General features: G+C 44.2%; 1 long non-coding RNA gene across 1 annotated transcript; it reads left to right on the top strand.

Moving 5' to 3' along the window:
* Positions 1 to 13630: 13630 nt before the first annotated feature.
* Positions 13631 to 18068, top strand: Gm10494 (predicted gene 10494). Its single transcript, NR_033462.1, has 4 exons — positions 13631 to 13981; positions 14208 to 14361; positions 14701 to 14905; positions 16197 to 18068. It is a non-coding gene; the product is annotated as a predicted gene 10494 (long non-coding RNA).
* Positions 18069 to 18856: the final 788 nt, after the last annotated feature.

The raw sequence follows: 18856 nt of genomic DNA, 5'->3' as shown, positions 1-18856 counted from the left end.
CTTATGCATACCTCTTACCCATGGCCAGTTCTTCCCCTAGTTAGACTTAAAGCTCCCGCCAATACCCTCAAGATGGACTCGAGGGTGGAGGATACCTTTATGGGTTCTCCTCAGTGTGGTCACACTGGTTAAAGCTCTCTCTGCTCTTGCTCATCATTCATCCCCAACTGGCATATTGTGATAGGCAGTCAGGCCGACCTTGTTGGAATTCAGGGGTGTGGGGCGAGGGGCCGGGCTTTGACTGTGAAATTCCAGTTACAGACCCACAATTGCATCCTGTGACTTTGGTAAGTGGCTATGGCCAATCTTACAGAAAAGGACCCAAAGCTCAAGATGAGGTTGCTTTCCATTGTTACCAGTGGAGTATGTACTAGAGGCAATTATCTTCCAATGCCAAAGTGAACAGTCATTGAGCAAAGAGTGAACCCTGTCGTTCTGCACCTTTCCTTCCTGTCCTTAATTGTCCTAGGGGTTCCCCCACCTGCCCTTCCAATGGCCAGTGTCAGCAGCAAGGGGACAGAGCAAGAAACAGCTGCAGGGAGCCTCCAGTAGAAGCCTCAGGGCATCTTGCTGCAGAAAAGAATTTCTGGATGAGTTGATATGCAACGGAGCTAGAGTTTGCGAAGAAGAGAATTTTCAGTGTACTAAATTACATTGGTTACAAGAAACAGAAATGCTTAAGAGAAGGATGGGACTCACCAAGTGTGGGTGTGGGTGTCTTGAGAGAGAGTCACAGTTAAGTGCTGTTATAATAGCCATGTGTGCAATTTTAGTGGCTTCTGAAGTCACATCTCAAAAGGTTGCTAAAGAATTTAATGAAATCATAGGGTGGTTCGTATATGGGATGGGATTACAGTCTGTTTGGTAAAGGTCACAAGGATGGCATGGGGAATTACGACAAAATTTATGGTCCTGTCTGTGAGATTCCCAGATAATATCTGGGAAAGGAGTAAGGACATGTGTACCCTGGCCTTAAGCAGCATTCATTGTCATGGCACCATTCATACGAAAGGTATACACACTGTTTGCATACAGGTAAGCCTCATAGCAAATGTTAATTGTGCTAGAATTCTCAGTTACCAAGGGACTTCATTCAACCAGGCTCAAAAACTGAAGGCCTCCTTTCCCTTCCCATGACCCCTTTACTCTTCCTGCCCTTTGGCACAGTCTCACTATCACCTCCCTGCCCCCCCCCCCCTTATATCCCATCAAAGAGTCCGCCACCAAACCCTGACCCACACAGTCTTCCTAATTACCTTCTCCTGGGAATCAGGAACAACACTTTCACTTTTATGAAGTCTGTTGCTGTTTCGTTCTGTTTTCAAATGTAATAGCCATCAGAAAATAAGATACTGGAGTCCCAGTGGTACCAGGACATTTTAAAACGATGTCAATCATTTTCCTATGATAAACATTTGCAAGTCCTGAGTACTCAGCATAGGCTTTGGCCTACTTACCTCATGCTCAGTCGGTGGGAGATAGTTTCATCACCATTATCATTATTATTGGTCACTCGGCTAATTAGAAGAGCCAATATTTGAAGGCTGGCCTTCAGACTTCCCGGGGCTCAGTGAGGGTGGCCTCACCTCATTACTATGCTTGAGTTTAGCAGCACAGAAAAGTGAAGCCATGGATTTGAGGACAGGTGGTGGGGTGGGGGGATGGACAGGCATTGGGGCATTAAATGTGAGAAAAACTGCCACTTATCAGTTATTGGGGCAGAGTCATTTAGGGCTGGATCCTGCATAGATTCCTGCAAACGAAATCCTGACACTGAATGAATATATTGTTCAACTTCTTGATGAGACTAGAAAGGCAGAAGGCTTTGTTTGGATGGAGAGGAAAAAGGATGAGGGGGAGGAACCAACTTACTTAACTTGCTGGTTTTGCCAGTAGGGGATCAACCTTTTTTTCCCTTGGGATCTAGAGTTAAGGAGTGGAGGTGGTTTAGAGAATTTGGAAAGATTGGAGGCTGGACAAAGCAGAAAGGTGCTGTCTGTCACTGTGAACTGCTTCCAGACTGTATCAGTTTGATAGATTAGACAAGGATTCTACTTGGCTTCCTCATCTACAAAGCCCAAGATGCTACCCTAGCAAACCTTTTCCAAGACAGCCTCCCCAAGGCAGGCAGCAGGCCATGTGGACTCTGTCTTTTGCCTCCCATCTCCTTACACTTGAGCATTTGGTCTTTGACACAGAGGCTGACCCCGCATGTTATATTACAGTGTGTGGAGCACGCTCGGCAGACAGATGACTTACGGCGCATGCTCTGGGTTCTGTTCTTTCTATTAGGGGCGCGATTTAGAAGATGGATGTTTATAACATGAACCAAAGAATTTCCCCCTCCTCTGGAAAACTGTGTAGGAGAGAATCCTAATGGACAAAGAATAATGTCTCCTGGGCTCCAGCCAAATGTTTGGACTTATTTTTTAAAAGCCTCTATAGCTTCCATCTTCTCCCGTTTATTATAATCTTACCGCGTTACCATTGTCTCTCACTTGTCTGGAGGGAGGTGGTGACAGGTGAGCTCTCCTGTCATTTATTTTCACGGAGGAACTGTGGTTTAGTGATGATGTGCTGTTGCTGAGTGAAGCAATTCCCTGACTATTTACCTTAAAAGGTCTCGGGATCTCTTCCCCTGCATTGCATTTTAAGACGGGAGTGGGGGTGAGATATAATTCTGAAACATGAATCACTTGGGGTTGGAATACTTGGGGTGTTCAGGCAGAAGAACAAATTCTTGCCAATGGATGGTAGCTCAGAAGTGTCTGCCTTCCCAATTCCTAGCAAGGTAGCTTGGTACAGGAGAATGGCACCAGAATTTTCTATCAATCTCACTTCAATATCAAGAAGTGAAACAACTACCATGAACCTCGGGTTTTTTGTTTTCAAGAAATACCACCCAGGGTTATTGCAAAAGGTTAAATCAGCCAAGATATGTGTAAAGAAGATGTCTTAGGCAGTGATCTGCTGTGAGTAGACAACATGACCATGGCAACTCTTCTACAGGAAAGCATTTAACTGGGGCTGGCTTCCAGTTTCAGAGGATTACTACACTATCATCACTGTAGGGAGCATGGCTGCAGGCAGCAGACATGGGGATGGAGCAGGAGCTGAAAGCTATACACCCTGATCTATATGCAGCCAGAGAGAGAGAGAGAGAGAGAGACAGAGAGAGAGAGAGAGACAGAGAGAGAGAGAGAGACAGAGAGAGAGAGACAGAGAGACAGAGAGAGACAGAGAGAGACAGAGAGAGAGACAGAGAGAGACAGAGAGAGACAGAGAGAGACAGAGACACAGACAGAGAGACACAGACAGAGAGACAGAGAGAGACAGAGAGAGACAGAGAGAGACTGGGCCTGGAATGGGTTTTTTGAAACCTCAAAGCCTACTACTCCCAGTGATACACTTCCACCAATCTTCTAATCCTTTCAAATAGTGTCACTCCTTGGTGACCATGCACTCAAATCTGTGAGTCTATGGGGGCCATTCTCACTCAAACCACCACCGAAGACATTGAACAGTAAACACTGTTATCACACAAACAGTGGGTAATGACTGACTTGCTGTTCTGGGTTTTCATTGTCCTCAGGCTAGAACATCGCCTTCTGCTGCTCTAGCACACACTTGCCTGCTCCATCCCACGTTTCCCGCTCTCCTGTCATTTATTTTAGAGCAGTGCAGGCAGAAGCTTTCTGGGCTGGAACTGCTGACTTAGGCACTATTTTTTTTTCCTTTCATCATATTTCTCTTGAATTTCTTTGACCATTTTTATTGAAAATCTCTTTCTCCTCAGGGGTCAGTTTGCTCCCCGTGTTACAGCCTGGGGTTAGTGCACAGTGGGGCTTGGCACTATTTGCTGTCAGTGAGCACCGAACAGTTCTTCCCCGTTTGTCTTGGTATAGGTCAGGCTTTACACTGGAAGCTCTGTGGACAACATTCCCACTTTGCAACCCCCCACCCCCATAGCTGTTATAAGAGATGCTGGTTGGAAAAAAACAGAAGAAAACAGTTTCAAAATGCATTTTGCTTTTTTTTTATGACATGTGATGTATGTGGTTTGCATAGGTGTGTGTATGAGTGCTTACATTTATGTGGGTATATGTGTACATGTATGTGCAAGTGTGTGTGAGTCTATAGTTAATATCAGGTGTCTTCTTTGGTTGTTAGCCACTTTATTTATTGAGGCGAGGTCTCTCACTTAAACCCAGATCTCAATAAGCCAGCTTGCTCCAGGGATCCCCTGTCTCTGTTTCTTGAGTGCTGATTACAGGCAGGGGGCCCACAGCTGCTCACCTTTTTAATGTGGAAACTGGGCTTATACTCTGGTCCTCAGGCCTGCACTGCAGTCACATCGGTCAGTGAGCCAGCTCACCAGGCCTGACCCCTTTTTTTCTCTTGATGTACTTCACTATAATATATTTCATGGAATACGTTTCAGGCATGTATTTGGGTGTGATCTCAAAACAAAGCCTCCTTTCTTAAGTTGCTGCTGTCCGCTGTCTCGTCACAGCACTGAGAGAAAGGTAAATAGTCAGCAAAATTGGTATCAAAGGGAAGGAAGGACTGTTGTCTGCGATAACCAGGACTAACTGTGCCATTGGTTGGCTTTTGGAACTGGTTTTCCAGAGGAATGTGGAGGAGTTTGGAACTGCAAATTAGAAAACCCTAGAATGCTATAAACAGGACCTAACAAGTCATTCTGGGACTGTGGAGGACCAGAAGGCTGGGACTGTGGAGGACCACAATGTTAGGAAGAATGTGGATAGCGGAGGTCCCGCTCCAGAGGCCTTAGCAGGGAACTTGGTTAGCGGTTGTTCCTATTTCACTGTCAGTGACTCTGACTGCCTTCTCTGTATGCATCATAAGCATTGGTAAGGTTGAAATAAAAAGTGATGGACTAAGTTGTATGGCTGAGGGCATTTCAAAGGCAGCCTGAGTCAGGCTGTGGCATAGTTATCTCTAAAACTTCAATTATCTACATTTACAATGAGAATTCAACGTTAGAGAGATATGAAAAAGAAATGTTCCGTTTGCTGAAGAATGGAGAACAAGACAGTTTAAGCATGTGGATAAGGAGTGCAGACAAAGCACCTGCTACTATGAAAGAGACTAGCAAAGCTATTCATGAAGTCTGCTCTTCACAGGAAGGTGACCCGAGGGCAAAGCCTTACCATCTGAAAGCTCCAACAGCAGCACAGAGAACCTAAGCTGGGAAAACACTAAAGGGCTTCAACAAGACAGCAGTCTTGGACAGTGTTTGCTCAACTTCAGTGGCGACTGACGTGGATAGACTACACCTTGAACTGGTAGTAGAGGGTGGTGGCACTGTTTATCTGTTTGTTTGTTTTTTGAGGGCGTATGCAAAACACAAGAGTTGTGGGATCACAGAGGCTGGCACCAACCTGTAAATCTGCTGAGGGGATGGAGTAGTCTGATAAGATGGAGAGTCCTAAAAAGTGAAATCAACAGGGGAGAAATTCAAAGCAGCACCCCCCCCACACACACACATACACACATACGCACAATACACAAATGGCCATGACATGGACCCTACTGCCAAGTATGGAGGAGTAGAAGGTCATGCCTATGGTACCAGGAGGATCTGAAGCAGGTATCTGCTACAAAGAACTACATTAAGGAGCTAGAAATTAGACCACTGGAGGCTACCAGTAGGTGGGGCTGGCAACAAACAGATCATGTGATTCATTGCTAGTGGGCCTTTAACCCCAGATGTCAGGTACAAAGGCACAGTCTAGCACAGCACACTTGGTCAGAAACTGGCCTGCTGAATCCTTTCCTCATCCGACAAATAAAGACACATGAGCTTCCTTTCAGCCAGACATCGTCCTGTTGGGGGTGTGGAGAATCTAAACGATGAAACATTTCCCCAGAGATGCTTGGCTTACTCCAATTAGTCTGTTTCAATGTGAAGAGACAGGTTGAACTCCAAAGACTCTTATACAAGGGAATTTTCTTATCCTTTGTTTCTTTGCCGTCTTCTGGCCCCATCGGATGGGGACTTGTGAAGATTAGCTGCTGTTCTGCTATGCAGAGATAAAAAGTCCACCCATCTTGACTGTCATTATATTTTAATTTTGCTATGATCTAATTGCATCACAGATAGGAGACATTGCATGTGAGTTTCTTTAAGTGTAATTAAAATTACCAAATGTGGGAAGAATATCAAATTGTGGGATGAATTCACAATATGTAAAGCTCCTCATTTCTGGTATATCCAGATCATAAAACTCAATATATATATATATATGCATATGCATATACATCATATACATATACATACACACACATACACATATACGTGTGTGATATATATAGTTATAAATATATATTTAATAAATTGAAGGAAAAGAAAACTGGAAATAGTTTATCTCTCAGCTTTAAATACTTCTATATTGAACATCGAAAATAGATAAAATTATAAGAGAGAGAAAACCCTTTAGTATTGTTTATTTTTCTAGTGGTGGTGACTTTTGTATGTCCCATGGTTCTCCTTCCCATTGCTCCTGAGCTGAGGCCTTCATCCAACCCAAATGCTAATGTAGTTTCCTACAGACTCTGTCCAACTTCATGTGTGATTTTCTTCCCCTTTGTCATTCGTTTTTATTAAACTGGAATGCACATCCTCCGGGAAACGTACCATTACTTCTGTTTTAGGGCAAAGGAAAACAATGGGCCAATGGATTTAAGAGTAGATATTTCTGACTATCATTGTGCCTTGTGAAAGGGGAGACATTTGCATTGAGTGGCCATCCTTCTGTACAATACGATCCTTAGAAGAAGCCTGACCTCAGCCCTGATTCTGTAGGGATGGAAATTGATGGCAGTGCATTCTGTCAAGGCTTTACCAACTTCTCTTCTATGACTCCTTCCTGGTGAAGAAAAAAAACATGGCTACTGTTTTTCCCCTCTGAAATTTCCTCAGAGAAGACCAGCACCAGGAAGGCCAAGAAGTGAACCATTTGTAGACACTGACTTTGCTATGCAGGTGATAAAAATACAAGGAATCCCCAGAAGGGAAGGTAGATTTTTCCTTTTTCCACCGTCAAAACAGAAGATTGGACTTCTCAAGGCACTCCCTGAAGTCTGAAGGAAACCGAGGGAGGGCCTGCTTTGCTGCCAGTCAAAAGCCCAGGGTTTTCCCTCAGTTATATGTATGTGTGTGTTGGGACTTAACAGGGACAGGGATGGTAGAATTATTTTCCATTTAATTTGGGGACACTGCAAGTTTAAAGCACATGATCACCAAATTAGCAATTCGATATGTAATCTTGACCCTTCTTTCAGATATACTTCACCTAGAAATAGGTTCTGGTAGAAAAAAACATGGACATGATCTTGTCTCCTCCCAGGCTGACATGATCAGAAAGTGGATTAACTGATGGTTTTCAGACTTTTCCCTAAGGGTAATACTAAAGGGAAGGTCTGTTCCTACAACAGCCAAAAGCAGGCAGGCAGGCTCCGGGTGAAAGAGGAGGCTGACAGGAGCCCTGTTGTCTATCCTGTCCTTGGTGCCTAACATGGGATGTTATTTTAGAATCCCAAGTGCTTCTTGGGGTATAGTTTGGAAATCACTACAAACATGAAAACTGCAAGCAACAAAACCACACATGAAGAATTATTGCCAAAGTCTCCCATAGGCAGCAAGATACTACTTTGGAGATCATACATTCCGCGTACAGATTTATTGCATTACCAGCGCGGCCATTTTTTTTTAATCTTAGTAAATATTGTCTTTTTACTTTGGTTTTATTTAAATATACACATTAAGTGTCAGAGTGATGGTTCAGTGGTTAGGAGTACTTTCTGCTCCCACAGAGGACCCAGCGTCAGTTCCCAGCACCCACATGACATCTCACAATTGTCTGTTATGCTAGTTCTAGGGCAGCCAACACCATCTTCTGTTCTCTACAGCACCAGGCGCACAGATGGCACATACACCAACACACAGGCAGGCAAAACACGTGATATAAAGCAAAATGTAAAAATAAACCTAAAAAAAAAACCCACATGGTATAAAAGAAATGTAAAAAAAAAAATCAAATTAGAAGTGTGTCTTAGTTATTCAGAAGCTATGCTAAAGAGTTATTAAAATGTCTAAAACCAGATCTATCTCAGTTACAAGCAGTATGAAAACCACAGATATTTATAAAGTGAAATAAAAGGTGTCATAACTCAAGAGAAGTGGGATCAAAGGGTGTATGGAGGAGCAGACCAAGCTGAAGAAATAATTTCCATAGGAGTGAGCAGTAAAGCTGACCTGTGTCTCATTGGAATTTCTGCTATGGCATCTCGGAAAGTGAAGGATGGCTGACTCTCCTCTCTCTCTGGTCTTAGTGATTTCTCACCTGAAATGGTTGCTTAGTTATTAGCACTGTGCTTTCCGAGTAGTACGGCCCACGAGGAGTGCTGCTTACTGGCTTGCTCGCTTTGGCTTGCTCAGCCTGTTTTCCTCTAGAACTCAGAATCACTAACCAGGCCAGGGATAGCACCGGCCACAGTGGGCTGGCCCTACCCCATCAATCGCTAATTAAGAAAACGCTGCACAGGCTTGCTAGACTACAGCCTGATTTTATAGAGGCATTTTCCTCTTCTCAGATGACTTCAGCATGCGTTAAGCTGGGATAAAGCTAGCCAGAATGCATATTAAATCCTGCCTGTGGGGTGTTGGGAGAGTCCTACGTGCTTAGTCAGGAGAAGGTATGGCATCCGTGGGATCTTTCTTTCTCTGGGAAAGCTTCAAAAAATGGAGTGTATCTGGTCTTTCTGTAACTTTTCATCTCCATCCTTGTTCACCTCTCCAGTGGGTTTGATACTAAGGGGCGCCCTTGATAGAAAGTACAGTGCTGCCATTTGGAAACCAGTATTAAATGGCTTCCGTTTAAAAAAAATCACTAACTGCCATTTGGGGATAGGGAGATGGCTCAGCAAGTGAAGAGCTTGCTCACATCCGTAAGGACTAGAATTTGGATGCCTACAACCCACCCAAGTGCTAGGTGGCCATGGCAACTCTCTGGCAGAGAAAGATCATTCCAGGAGCAAGTGTAGCCCAAGTGCTGAGCTCTGGATTCAGTGAGATCTTTTGTCTCCTTATCTGTTAAGTGGACAGCAATGGAGGAAGATGTTTGAGGTCTACCCGACCTCTCTATATGCATGTGCACACATGTGCACACACCTGCGCATATAGATGTACTCACATACATTCATGTGCACACATGCACGTGCATCACACACAGTGTGCAAAACTAAAGGGAAGCTGAATTTTCCCATATGACCCCCCCAAAAAGAAAGAAAACTTCCAGAAAACAAGAGTAGTAGATTTTTGGATTATGATGAGATTCTAAAAGTAAGGGCAGATAGGAGGGACCTGTCTTGTTGTGTGTGGAAAGGACCTGGAGATGGTCTACATGATAGGAAACAGTGAGTCTGTGTTTTTAATCACGTGACTGCCCTTGTGACTTTCCTTGCTTTTTCTAAGTGTCTGCCTTGCCAATCATTATGGTCCTGCAGGCCCCATAATTGTGTATGTCGGCTAAATCAAGAGGCCCCGAGGCTCACAGAATACATGCTGCTTCCTTGGGTCACACAGAAAACAGACAAATCCAGGCATTTGAGCTCCTGTCTCTCTTGTTCCAGAATGCAAATAAAAGCTTTAGCCATGATGACACATTGCTTCTCAATGAAAAGTTACAAAAGTCTCATTTTTCTTATGAGGTTTAAGTGCCTCGACTTGTATATCAGAAAGTAAGAGCATTTCTGTCAGACAGGCATCGCCAAGGTGGGCGGCTCATGTTCTCACTGCTACTGACAGCTCTATCTGGGACTAAGGCATGAACCTGTGCACCTGGGCTCCAGATGGGGAGAGCTGCCTATGCCTCCGGAACTAATTCTACTCCTGCACGCAGCCAGTGTATCACGATGTGCAAAGGCTCCTGTAGGCTAGTTTGATGCTGTCGCTTCCCAAATGCCCTCTCCAAAAATAATAACACCAGGGAGACAAGATGTGGCTCCTGTAGGGTACATCAGAGCTGCTGGTGGCCTCTGAAGGGAACAGAGCCAACCAGAGCACATCCAGTGCTCACTGTCCCATCACAAACACTTAGATGAACGGGAGAAGCAGAGCTCTGTGTGCATCTGACAGCTGCAGCTTCCTGGTTGCTAAGGCTGTGAAGACAACGGTGAGGCCTTCCCTGTGGCTCTGTTAGTGCTAAAACAGATGTGCCTTCAGCACCCCATCTTAGGTGGCCACTTTCATGGGGTGGAAAGGGATAATCTAAACCTACCCTTTTCTTGCCAAAACAACCACGTGCAGGTCTTTGTTCTGCACGTCTCTGGAACACAAGATTTTTCCAAGCAGTGGGAACCTCCTGCCCTTTTTGGTCTTTGGACAAATTCTTGCCCTGCTCATTTCACCCCCCATTTGCTGAAGTCCTAGAAGGAGGGGCTCATGGCTGAAGCCTCTAAGAGTCTCCTTTGTGTGGGGAGTTACCACAAATAAAGTTATCAAGACAGGCCATGAGAGACACTGCACTTGCAGCCAGGATAGCTGAGAGGTTGCCACTCTGCAGGTCTGCTCGCCTGCTCTGGCTTTACTCCAGGGATGAAGGAGGAGAGGCTCCCACATGGATGCTACTATGAACTTTGCCTGTCTGCAAAAGTAAATAGAAGAGGAGTAATCTACTGTTGGTTCAAAAATGTAAGGTTTCTTTTGTTCTTTAAGTCGAAAGAAGAACAAGTTAAGAAACAATGACACCAATTCTCCACAGCAGTTCAAACATAAGAAAATGAGAAATTTATTAAATCTTGCCTCTATTTTCTCACAGCATGCCAAGAAAGTCAATGGACTGATATAGGTTTATTCTTTCTTTTTCTTTAAAGAGCCAAGTCTCCCCCTCTCTCCCTCTCCCTCTCCCTCTCCCTCTCCCTCTCCCTCTCCCTCTTCCTCTCCCTCTCCCTCTCCCTCTCCCTCCCTCCCCTCCCCCTCCCCTCCCCCTCCCCCTCCCCTCTCTCTCTCTCTCTCTCTCTCTCACACACACACACACACACACACACAGATCTGGGCCTGTCTCCACATGCTTTTGTGGCCCTAAGAAAATTGCTTTTTAGCTATAAGGTTTGTGACTGCAAGGTCCATTATAGAAACAGAATTTTTCCAAGACCAGAACTCTTCCCCAAATCAAGAATTATTTATAAAGTAAACACCAGCATAAGCTTTTCTGAGGTTAAGAGCCAGAAATGTGGTCCTTATGGTCTAGACGGTTGGGACATGGACCAATGACAAAGTATGTGAGATCTAAAGTGTTGACTGAGTTATAACATCAATCCATAATACGAATACTATGAATTGAAATAGCCCTTTCAAAAAAGTTCATTGCATGGGACTTCATGTGATAGAAGTCGCTGGAACTACTGGGTTTATCATGATACCTTTTGTTTTGATTGTTCAAACACCAGAGCCACACAGGCTGTCTCTCCCGTGGGCACAACCCAAGCATCTACATGGCAAAGCTATGGGGCTCCTGCTATTTGGGACAGACACAAAAGAGAGGTAGGATTTCTGGGTTGATAACCAGAAATATTGGAGGCCAAAGCTATGTAGGTACTTTTAATAAAATGTATTTATCTTTTAATCTTGCTTTCCTTTGTTTGAGAATGTTCTTCGTGCATATGATGTGTCTTGATCAAATCTCGACCCATTTCCTCCCCACCAATCAAATCCATCCCCATTTCCTCCCTACCAATCAGGTTCAGCCTCATTTCCTCCCCACCAATCAAGTCCTCCCCATTTTCTCCCCAACAATCAAATTCAGAGCCATTACCTCCCCATCAATCAATTCTACCTCCTTTCCTCTCCACCAATCAAATCCAACTCTATTACATCCCCACCAATCAAATCCACCTCCATTTCCTCTCCACCAATCAAATCCAGCCTTATTTCCTCCCCACCAATTGTTCTCCCGTTCTTATCCCACCACTTCCTCCTCCTAACTTCATGTTCTCTCTTTTTTCTTTCTTTTAAACACACTTCATCTACTTAGGGCTTCCTGTATGTGCATGGGTAGAGGACCACCTGCTGGAGTATGGGTAACCTCTTGGAATTTTTCTTTATGAATGGCTAAGACTAAGACTGTTTAAGTAATTTAACCAATATTCAGGAAAGAGAAGAATCAGGATTCAGGTCCAGGCTACCTGACTCCAGCTCAAGCAACCCTAACCACCTTTCTGCATTGCCTTCTTGGGAATGCTTCCAGCCCCTGCAGCCATGACTGTCACCCCTGACAGAGGGGGATCATCATTGGTGGCTCTCAGGCCACACTGCATGCTGGACTCCCTTGAAGAGATGTATAGAAACTGCTTGTACCCTGGCTTGCGCAGAGTCCTGTCTTGTTTTTTTTTTTTTTGTTTGTTTGTTTGATAGGTGCCGGAGTGTCATTAGACTTTAAAACAGTTCTCCAGTGATTTAAAAGCAGTTAGAGAATGTCCATAATGGATAATGTTAGACTCTAAGAAGATGAAGTTCAGGGTTGCCTCAGGATAAGGGCCCATGGCGCATTTGAGCTGATTGTTTGGTAGCTTGTGAAAATAGAAAAAAAGTCTTGGTGACGCTTTGGACCCAGGCGGGGCTGTTGTTCTGATCAAAACATTCTGTGACATAGGCTTCCCCTGAGAGTCACCCAGAGGAGCACCACTTGGAATTCAGCCTGGCACCGAGTAATTACCCAGACAGTTGCCGTCAGTTGATTTACTACTTAAATCCCTGTTAGTAAGTGAACACTTGCTCCTTTCTCGCTGTTGCCAGGGGCAGAATATTTCTCCCAACCGCTCTCACTTCTTTCTTACCTTACTGGTAAAGCCGCGTGAAATACAGTCAGTCACCAAATGACAAGTAAAGGACATGAATCTACAAATGTAACAGAGACTCTTCCTCCATCCATCTGTAGATGACAAAGCCTTTTCTCCAGGCCCTTATTGATAATTTTTAGGTTTTTTTTCTAAGTCTGCCCCTAAGAGTGGTGGGCTCTCCTAGACCCAGAGCACAGAGATAACTCTTCCATCACTCAGCGCTTCTTGGGGCCCAGGTTGCCTTTTATTTCTTGTCTATCTCTTACTGAGTTGACAACATAGATGTGTATATTTGAGATATATATATATAGAGAGAGAGAGAGGGGGGGGGAGATTGATATATATATATATATACATATATATGTGTATATATATATATATATATATATATATATATAAAGAGATTGATCTCACCTCTCTGCTTTAAATGTCATCTCTTTAATTAATTCTTCGTTAATTCTTCACATAATGGAAGAAAGGAAAGGAAATATTACACACTCTCTCCCCATTCACACCACTCCACTGTCACACCACAACTTCTATAAAAATGTATTAGCTTTTCCTCCTAAAAATTCCCTCATATTAGTTTTTTTTTCTTAAAATAACAACAATCAAACCATTTGCAATCCATATGTTCCTCCATGAGAGTGACAACCAGAGTTTCGGGATTAATTATGAGAGCTATAAAGAGCTCTCTGGCCATTTCCCCTAGAGCATCCATAAATAGTAAAAAGATGAGGTCTGACTCCAGGCTTCAGCTGTCCCTGCTGCCACGTCAGATTCTCATACTTTCTTTCCTGAGCAGAAGCCAAAAGAAGTGGCTTTTCAGGTCTTCCAGAGTCTATGAGACACGCAAATCTCGTCCAGTAAAGGGAACCAGGCCCTTGTCGTTCGATCCTAATGAGGTGCCCTTCTCTCAGTATACAAGGCTCTGCAGGAACAGCAGCAGATAACCTTTAGCCTACATCAGTAATAGTATCATGATTCTGGAATTCCTCTGCAGCATGGCTGGTTGCAGTATAGAATTCCACAAGGCACGTGCCCTTCTTGGATGCCATCCAAAAGAAGACATTATCAGAAGGACCTCGTAATACAGGCTCCAGGAATGGTGCTGTTGGTAAGCCTCAGGGTAGCTAGTGGGACACTGGGGCTTGTCATATATGCTTGCTCACCCAGTCAAGCCTTGGTGACGTAGATGTCCACAACCTTCCCTACCACTTGCCTATCCCTTGTTTCTTCGCTGAGTGGTTGATTGCCTAGCTGGTTCTTGGACCACTCTGGATGTTGGCGTGGTATGATTATTACTTGTTTGATTTTTCTAACAATCTGTTGTTTTCTATCAGCACCGCCTCTGCTCCACCTCATGTTCTTGACTAATTATGGTTGCTAATTAGAAGTCTGCTAACGGGGTCTGCTTTCCACAAGCACTAAGACTATGACGAGACACTAAGACGATGTAACAATCACAAAAGGAAAAGTCCACCTGGCCAGGCTCAGGTAAGTAAGGTTTACAGACTCTGCTTGGAGGCTCTCACTGGCTTTAGCCTGCAAACCGGCTTGACTCCATCTACCATTTAAAGCCTTTTAATGACAGCTTGCAACTGCCAAGCCCAAACAGAGAAGAGAAGTGAATGCTGCGCAGAAGTTGGCAGAATAGCTGCCTAGGCACGGATTCTTTTTCTACGGTATTTGATGAGAACAAACCAAGTTAAGGATTTCCCCTTTGTTCCTCTGGCCTCTGGCATTGTTTACCGCCTTTTCAATTATTCCAAACTGCACTTGGAGCTCTGACAGCCCTCTGTCCTCAACTCTCCCTGTCTCGTGTTTATTTTTCAGCTGTTTCACATCATATCTGAGAGAGGGAATGCTTCGCCGGAGCTCATCATGACTTCAGAGGAAATGAAGTTCCCTGCTTCGGTGACAATCTTGATTGTCCTCAGCTTTTCAGTTTCTACACAGAAGTGGCAGGCTTCACTGAAGGGTCTGCTTTCCTTCACCGCCAAAACATGATGGAAGGAAACCCACCTCCGCTGGCACTTGAGTAATGACCCCGCGACTGTTCTTTGGGCTACTGCCCCTTTAGGTTGGGATTTCGCAGCATAGGCTGTAATTCTTCTGCAGGTATAGTCATGTAAAGCTGAGATCTGAGATGATATCATCTTGGATTACTAAGGCAGGTCCTGGATCTGGGGACCCCTGCTCTTGTGAGAGACATAAGAAGAGGTCTAGACACAGGAATGAAAGTGTGTGGAGGAGGAGGTGGCAGAGATCAGAGTAATGCTGTTACAACCCAAGGAATGCCCAGGGCCACCAGGTACCAGGATAGGCAAGGAATGCCCAGGGCCACCAGACACTAGGATGGGCAAGGAATGCCCAGGACAACCAGACACTAGGATGGGCAAGGAATGCCCAGGACAACCAGACACTAGGATGGGCAAGGAATGCCCAGGGCCACCAGACACTAGGATGGGCAAGGAATGCCCAGGACAACCAGATACTAGGATGGGCAAGGAATGCCCAGGGCCACCAGACACTAGGATGGGCAAGGAATGCCCAGGACAACCAGATACTAGGATGGGCAAGGAATGGCCAGGACCACCAGACACTAGGATGGGCAAGGAATGCCCAGGGCCACCAGGTGCCAGGATGGGCAAGGAAGGATTTTCTCTCCTGGCCTTAGAAAGGAAACAGGACTGTGTGGATATCTTGACCTTTTGCTTCTGAACAATAGAATTGTGAAAGATGAAACTTTTGTCAGAGGCCATAATTAGTTGAGCTAAAGACAGGAGACTACTGATCACCTGGGAGACTTAGGCCTTTACCTGGGTTCCATGAATCAAAACTCCCAGGAAACACATCCCAGGATTGCTATAAAGATGAAATAGCTTTACTTCAGGACTGTCTCAGAGCAGGACCTAGGACTGACTGTGAGCTGTGCAAGTGTTTCTCCACAACATAGGCAGGGCTTAGATTTTCATAGGTTTCTAAAGACTACTTCCAGTGGTCTGAGCAATTCTGCAGCAGTCCTCACGCAGCAGGAGAACAGGAAGCAGAGACAGGGAAATGTCCCTCACAGGGACTGCTGTTGGAGAAGGGTAGCTTCTTGACGCTTGTGCCCTGGGACTTTTAACAGTGTATCTGCTAAAACATGCTTGCCTTCTTAATCCTTGGCCCTCGGTCTGCCTGCCTTCCGGATTCCTGCTTGTTTGCTGGGAGATACTAACTGGTGGGTCAGTAAAAGCGTGTTAGGAACTGTGGAGGTATGTGGTACCCAAGGGGCTGCACTAAAACACCCTTGCTTTGCTTTCATGTCTTTGACCTGAATTGCATAGATGCCATTCTGAGAATGAATTCCCCACTTCTCCATCAAGACTCTGAGAAACGGATGCTCAATGGCACACAATAAGGGACCCAAGGCAGACATCAGGAACCAGAACAAGCATGAGATCTCTTGTATGGCCGACAGTCCTCAGGTTTAGCGTGAACATTCTTCAAGGCTGGGTTTGATTCTATTACAGAGTGCTCCAACTGTTAATGTCTACAGAAGAAGGCAGCATGTGGCAGGACTATCACCATCATCATCAAATGACTTAATCACAGCTCATTTCTTTAACAGCCGATACTTATGGAGCAAGTGGATTTGGAAGGCACATGTATATCATGTGTACTTAAGTCAACATCAAGCTAGAACCAGGCTTTTAAAAAACTAGTTTCATTTCGACAGTTTCTTCCTGGTAAACAATATTGTTTTGATTGTACTTTTGCCCCAATTGCCTTCTCTTGTCTCCCTCCAACTCCCGTTGACTCCTTTTTCTTCCCAACCAGTTCCCCCTGACTTTTAGTCCTTTGTCATGTGTTCAGGTTCTATGCAGATGGTCACAGTTGCAGTGTGTTTTCAATCACATTGGTGACATCATATCTAGAGGATAATATTTTATAAAACTACACACTATCCTCGGGCTCTTATAGTGCCACTACATCTTCTTCTGAGATGTTCCCTGGGTCACAGAATGGGTGATAGAGATGTGCCATTTGAGTCTTATACTTTAACAATGCTTTAACCATTGCTCACTGCCAAAAGAGGTTTCTCTGACTAAGCCTGAGAGCTGCACCAGTCTACAGGTATAAATATACTTTTTTTTCGGTAGGAAGTTTAACTACCTATCCATTTATCAAGCGAAGGGGATGCTTATGAATGTGAAAGAACTGTCCCAGAAGTGAACTGAATCCTAAGCCTTGCAATTCAAAGGTAGACGAGCTGGCTCCTGCGGGTTGATCAGCTGAGCAGTCAAACAAGCGAAGTAAATTTGCTGCAGTCGTTGGGGTATTAGAACTCTCCATTCCTGCCTCTCTTCCTGGTTTCCCAAGTATTCACTTCCTTGTGGAACAGACTTGCTTGGAGAAACCCTGGCTGCTCAGGCTTGTGGATGAACAAATCTATAACTTCTGGAAGCTCCTGTCCTAGCTTCTCAGTGTTGTTTAGTTGCATCAGCTGTTTAATCTTTAAAATCAAATTTCTTGATGTTTAGTTTGGACCATCTACTTCGCAAGCTTCCATGGAACCTTCCATTGGGACATATTGGGAAAAAATGTTGTTTTGATTCTTGTCTCTTTTGTCTGCCCATTCGAGTTAGTTGTAGGGAAAGAAAATGGAAGATTAGACACAGAAATGCCAACCTTATGTGCAACATATTTCCTGACAGGTTGATCACTTCTTTCTCTCACTATTTGACAGGAAAGAAGGAAAACTGAGTGCAGTCTTATGAACACTTAACCTCTAGGCCATTTACTGCACTTACAGTGGTAAGGAACAGGAACGCTGGGATCTGCAACAAGCCATTCCTTGCTAAGTGCTAGGGCAAGTCAACTGACCTGACAGACCCAGTCTCAGCCTATGATGTGCCACGGTGACAGCTACCTCACTCAGATGGCATTTCAGAGTGTCACTTCAATCACTGCTCTGTTAGTTTTTAATCTGCTAAGTTCTGATACATGATAGTTGTAATTGAATATTATTAATATTTCTTGTGATAATGTGGTTAAAAAATAAAACAAAGCCCAAGACACTGTGCTCTGCACTGGGCCGAGAACTTAAAGCAGCGAGAATGTTGATGAAGCATATAAGCCTTTACTTAAGTTCAACCTCAGAGGATTTTGTCTTACTGTATAGGGATATACAATAAAGATCCAAAATGGTCAATTCCAGATTGCTACAGCCCCTACTAATTTTCTTTTCTTTTCTGTGATTCATTGCTTTCCATTTAAAGTAGTCATGGACATTTCAGAGCATCCATGAGCTAGGAGACAATGTAAAGTGGGAAACCAGTCCTGTCCTAATGGAAGCTGCAGAAAGCATCCATGATGGTCCAGGGGAGAGTCTCTTCAAGGTTCTCTGGTGAGTATGGTAGAAAGCCTCATGTCCAGAGACTTTGTGAGTCTTGTTGCGTAACTCTGGAAAAGAGCAGGCTGTAAAAACTTGAACTCCCCCAACAAAAAGATCATAGTCAATGAAAGTGATGCAAGAGCTGACACTTTCACCCAACCCCCACATGTGGCCACTACTCATTGCCTGAGATTTCAGATGTTGGTGATAAAATGGCAAGTTTATAGAGACACTATGATACCATATAAAAATGAGGTAATCTATGGGGAAAATATACCAAAGCAAATTGAACCTTGTATGTATAACTATGCAGTCCACGCTCAGCCCAAATTCCCAATGAGTTAAAGCACAGACTGCATAATTACAGCTTGTACACAAAATGCCTTTAAAGTTCTTCCATAAATTTAGAAGAAAAAAGAATGCTCTGTTTAGAGCTACTCAAGCAACATTCCTTGCTGTGGGTTTATAGACACCAGCACAAGGGGTCCCCAAATACTTTTAAAATATTTTTAATTATAAATAAGAAAGGACAGATTCTACTTTTACAATTTTTATTTCATTGTAGCTGCCAGGTATATATATATATACACACACACACACTCACTCACA

This window comes from Mus musculus, chromosome 17, assembly GCF_000001635.26.
Source record: "Mus musculus strain C57BL/6J chromosome 17, GRCm38.p6 C57BL/6J".
Taxonomy (NCBI): domain Eukaryota; kingdom Metazoa; phylum Chordata; class Mammalia; order Rodentia; family Muridae; genus Mus; species Mus musculus.
This window is presented reverse-complemented; position numbering and strand designations above follow the sequence as displayed.